Here is a 6,000-nt window from a genome sequence, read left to right on the forward strand (position 1 = left end):
CATCAGTGGAGGACCTCTCCTTCGAGGGTGTGAAGCTCTTCACTGAGAAGAGCCTCCCTCCACACCTTGAAGGATTCGAGGGCCATCATCAGGTCGCTGGGAATATACATCCTGAAACAAAAGAAGCATTTTATCCCACAATCCCAACACAGGCCTTACTCATCTCAATTCCAATCACAGCGCCATTATGATCCTCAGAGGAAAAAGGGAAAATTCATGAAAAGTAAACTGTCCAGTCCACAATCTTCGACCCAGCCCCCAGTCTATAAGTATCACTTTTGACGGGCAGATTGAGGTATCGCAAGACTACTCCCCACCACCGTCTATGATCATGCACCCATTTGACCATTGTTTGGCAGTGTTCTGCGGTGCCTGGGAACACATAACATCAGACTGATCAGTCCTAGATTTTGTCTGATCTGGATACTCCATCCACTTCACCTCCCTACCTCCTCCACAACACCCTTCTCTTTCCCTTTTCAGGGACCCTTCTCACAAGAGTCTACTATGACAGGAGATAGATCAACTCCTGCAATTAGGAGCAACAGAACCGGTACCTCAACATTTACAAGGCAAGGGATTCTACTTTTGTTACTTCCTAATACCGAAAAGGAAGGGAGGTTGGAGACCCATTCAGGACCTCAAATCTCTCAAACAAGTTTGTCAAGGCTCAGAAATTCAAGATGGTCATCTTATCGATGATCATTCTATCACTGGAACAAGATGACTGGTTTTCGGCCCTTAAACTACAGGACACCTACTGTCATATTTCAATACTACTGGCTCATAGGCTTTTCCTCAGATTCACTATGGGACATGACCATTATCCATACAGAGTCTTTCCTGTTGGACTCTTGTCAGCCACGAGTGTATTTTCCAAAGTTCTCTCAGTGGTAGCCACTCATCTACGCTCGCAAGGGATAATGATCTACCTCTCTCTGGCACATTGTCTCCTCAGAGCCCGGTCGCTTCAGGAGGCTTGTCAAGCCACCGACACCACGATGCACTTGCGTACAGAACTGGACTTGCAGATCAACATCCAGAAGTCGACTCTCATGCCAGTGCAATGCCTGGAGTTCATAGGGGCTGACCCGGATGCTCTACAGGCCAAAGCCTTCCTACCTCGACACAGGTTCCTATCCCTGATCTCACTCAGACATCTCTCAGTGCAGTCCTCAAGTACGAGCCAGACTCTGCTTTCAACTGCTGGGACAGACTCATAGACTTTAAGGTCAGAAGGGACCATTATGATTGTCTGGTCCAGGGCTCTCAAACTCAAATGACCACAAGGGCCACATGAGGACTAGTGCACTGGCCTGAGGGCTGCATCACTGACACCCCACCCTTGCTGCCCCGCCCCCGCCCCCATTCCACCCCTTTCATGAGGCCCCGCCCCTGCCCCGCCTCTTCCCACCCCTTCCCCGCCCCCATTCCAACCCATTCCCCGAAGTCCCCACCCCAACCCCGCCCCCCCCTGCCCCCATGGGGAGCAGGAGGGGTGCAGGGTATGGTGGGGGCTCAGGGCAGGGAGTTGGGGTGTGGGGTGCAGGAGGGGTGCAGCAGGGGGCTCAGGGCAGGGGGTGCAGGAGGTGTGCAGGGTGTGGCAGGAGGCTCAGGGCAGGGAGTTGGGGTGTAGGGTGCAGGGGGGGTGAGAGGTGCAGGGGGCTGGGGTGCAGGAGGGGTGCAGGGTGTGGCAGGGGGCAGGGAGTTGGGGTGCGGGGTGCAGGCTCCGGCCCAGCGCCACTTACCTAGAGTGGCTCTGGGGTGGTAGTGGTGCGGACTGGGGCCAGGGCAGGTTTGCTGCCTGCCTGCCCTGGCCCCTTGCCCAGCGTCACTCTGCTCCGCTCCAGGAAGCAGCCGGAACCACGTCCCTGGAGGTTGGGTGGGTGGGGGGGCACATGGCTCCGTGTGCTGCTCTTGCTGGTCCTCCAGCTATCTCCCCCGGAGCTCCCATTGGCCATGGTTCCCCGTTCCCGGACAGTGGGAGCTGCGGGGGGTGGTGCCTGGAAGTGAGAGTAACGCACGGAGCCCTCTGCCCCCCCTCCCCAGGGCCGCAGGGGCATGGTTCCGGCCGCTTCAGGGAGCAGCGCAGGGTTTGCGGCGCCACGGGGTACGCAGAGGGGCGTGCGGGAAGGGGGGCGCAGGAAGCTTGGCGGGTTGCACGAAAGAACCCCGCTGGCCATGTGTTTGAGACCCCGGGTCTAGTCTGACCTCCTGCACAACGCAGGCCACAGAATCTCACCCACCCACTCTTGTAACAAACCCCTGACCTATGTCTGAGCTATTGAAGTCCTCAACTCGTGGTTTAAAGACTTCAAGGTGCAGAGAATCCTCCAGCAAGTGACCCGTGCCCCATGCTGCAGAGGAAGGTGAAAAACCCCCAGGGCCTCTGCCAATCTGCCCTGGAGGAAAATTCCTTCCCGACCCCAAATATGGCGATCATCTAAACCCTGAGCATGTGGGCAAGACTCACCAGCCAGACACCCAGGAAAGAATTCTCTGTAGTAACTCAGATCCCACCCTATCTAGCGTCCCATCACAGGCCATTGGGCATATTTACCACTAAAAGTCAAAGATCAGTTAATTGCCAAAATTAGGCTATCCCATCATACCATCCTCTCCATAAACTTATCAAGCTTAGTCTTGAAGCCAGATATGTCTTTTGCCTCCACTGCTCCCCTTGGAAGGCCATTCCAGAACTTCACTGCTCAGATGGTTAGAAACCTTCATCTAATTTCAAGTCTAAACTTCCTGATGGCCAGTTTATATCCATTTGTTCTTGTGTCCACATTGGTACTGAGCTTAAATAATTCCTCTCCATCCCTGACATTTATCCCTCTGATATATTTATAGAGAGAAAGCATATCTTCCCTCAGCCTTCTTTTGGTAAGGCTAAACAAGCCAAGCTCTTTGAGTCTCCTTTCATAAGACAGGTTTTCCATTCCTCGGATCATCCTAGTAGTCCTTCTCTGTAACTGTTCCAGTTTGAATTCATCCTTCTTAAACATGGGAGACCAGAACTGCATACAATATTCCAGATGAGGTCTCACCAGTGCCTTGTATAATGGTACTAACACCTCCTTATCTCTACTGGAAATACCTCGCCTGATGCATCGCAAGACTGCATTAGCTTTTTTCACAGCCATATCACATTGGCGGCTCATAGTCATCCTGTGATCAACCAATACTCTGAGGTCCTTCTCTTCCTCTGTTACTTCCAAGTGATGCATCCCCAGTTTATAACAAAAATTCTTGTTATTAATCCCTAAATGCATGACCTTGCACTTTTCACTATTAAATTTCATCCTATTACTATTACTCCAGTTTACAAGGTCATGCAGATCTTCCTGTATGATATCCCGGTCTTCCTCTGTATTGGCAATACCTCCCAGCTTCGTGTCATCTGCAAACTTTATTAGCACATTCCCACTTTTTGTGCCAAGGTCAGTAATAAAAAAATTAAATAAGATTGGTCCCCAAACCGATCCCTGAGGAACTCCATTAGTAACCTCCTTCCAGCCTGACAGTTCACCTTTCAGTGTGACCCGATGTAGTCTCCCCTTTAACCAGTTCCTTATCCACCTTTCAATTTTCATATTGATCCCCATCTTTTCCAATTTAGCTAATAATTCCCCATGTGGAACCATATCAAATGCCTTACTGAAATCGAGGTAAATTAGATCCACTGCATTCCCTTTGTCTAAAAAATCTGTTACCTTCTCAAAAAAGGAGATCAGGTTGGTTTGGCACAATCTACCTTTTGTAAAACCATGTTGTATTTTCTCCCAATTACCATTGACCTCAATGTCCTTAACTACTTTCTCCTTCAAAATTTTTTCCAAGACCTTGCATACTACAAATGTCAAACTAACAGGCCTGTAGTTACCCAGATCACCTTTTTTTCCTTTCTTAAAAATAGGAACTATATTAGCAATTCTCCAGTCATACAGTACAACCCCTGAGTTTTCAGATTCATTAAAAATTCTTGCTAATGGGTTTGCCATTTCATGTGCCAGTTCCTTTAATATTCTTGGATGAAGATTATCTGGGCCGCCTGATTTAGTCTCCTTAAGCTATTCAAGTTTGGCTTCTAACTCGGATGTGGTAATATCTACCTCCATATCCTCATTCCCATTTGTCATCCTACCATTATCTCTAAGCTCCTCATTAAAGACTGAGGCGAAGTATTTGTTTAGATATTGGGCCATGCCTAAATTATCCTTAACTTCCACTCCATCCTCCATGTTTAGCGCTCCCACTTCTTCTTTCTTTGTTTTCTTCTTATTTATATGGCTATAGAACCTTTTACTGTTGGTTTTAATTCCCTTTGCAAGGTCCAACTCTACATGGCTTTTGGCCTTTCTCACTTTATCCCTACATATTCTGACCTCAATAAGGTAGCTTTCCTTGCTGATCCCTCCCATCTTTCACTCCTTGTAGGCTTTCTGCTTTTTCTTAATCTCCTCTCTGAGATGCTTGCTCATCCAGCTTGGTCTACAACTCCTGCCTATGAGTTTTTTCCCCTTTCTTGGGATGCAGGCTTCTGATAGTTTCTGCAACCTTGACTTGAAGTAATTGCAGGCCTCCTCCACCTTTAGATCCACAAGTTCTTCAGTCCAATCCACTTCCCTAACTAATTTCCTTAATTTTTTAAAGTTACCCCTTTTGAAATAAAAAACCCTAGTCACAGATCTGTTTTTGTTTATCCTTGGCAAGGTTCCTTCCCCACTCTGCACTCTAGGGTACAGTTGTGGAGACCTGCATGAAAGACCCCCTAAGCTTATTCTTACCAGCTTACGTTAAACGCTGCCACCACCAAAGTGTCTAACAATAACAACAGGGGAAGTGCCCACTTGGAAACGTCTCCCCCACAAAATCCCCCCAAGCACTACACCCCCTTTCCTGGGGAAGGCTTGATAAAAATCCTCACCAATTTGTATAGGTGAACACAGACCCAAACCCTTGGATCTTAAGAACAATGAAAAGCAATCAGGTTCTTAAAAGAAGAATTTTAATTAAAGAAAAAGTAAAAGAATCACCTCTGTAAAATCAGGATGGTAAATACCTTACAGGGTAATCAGATTCAAAACATAGAGAATCCCTCTAGGCAAAACCTTATGTTACAAAAAGATACAAAAACAGGAATATACATTCCATTCAACACAACTTATTTTATCAGCCATTTAAACAAAACAGAATCTAACGCATATCTAACTAGATTGCTTACTGACTTTTTACAGGAGTTCTGACCTGCATTCCTGCTCTGGTCCCGGCAAAAGCATCACACACACAGAGAAGACCTTTGTTTCTCCCCCCCCCTCCAGCTTTGAAAGTATCTTGTCTCCTCATTGGTCATTTTGTTCAGGTGCCAGCAAGGTTATCCTAGCTTCTTAACCCTTTACCGGTGAAAGGGTTTTTCCTCTGGCCAAGAGGGATTTAAAGGTGTTTACCCTTCCCTTTGTATTTATGACAATCCTTCCATTTAGTTTGAACTGAATTAGCTCGTGATCGCTCGAACCAAGGTTGTCCCCTACAACCATTTCTTCTATGAGGTCCTCACTACTCACCAAAACCAAATCTAAAATGGCATCCCCTCTTGTTGGTTCAGCAACTACTTGGTGAAGGAATCCATCAGCTATGGCATCCAGGAAAATCTGAGCCCTATTATTATTACTAGCGCTTGTCCTCCAGTCTATATCTGGGAAGTTAAAGTCTCCCATGATCACACAATTCCCATTAGTATTTACTTAATTGAAAACATTAAAGAGGTCTCTATCCATATCCAAATCGGATCCCAGTGGTCTATAGCACACCCCAAGCACTGTCCCAGGGGAGGCTCTAGTAGCTTTCTTCCCCAATGTGATTTTTGCCCAGACAGACTGTCTTATCCATTCCATCACTTCTTATTTCTTTACAGTCTACCTCATCAATGATATACAATGCTACTCCACCACCTTTGCTTTTATTTCTGTTTTTCCTAAACAGCACATACTCTTCAAT

Source organism: Natator depressus, chromosome 8 (genome assembly GCF_965152275.1).
Source record: "Natator depressus isolate rNatDep1 chromosome 8, rNatDep2.hap1, whole genome shotgun sequence".
NCBI classification, from domain to species: domain Eukaryota; kingdom Metazoa; phylum Chordata; order Testudines; family Cheloniidae; genus Natator; species Natator depressus.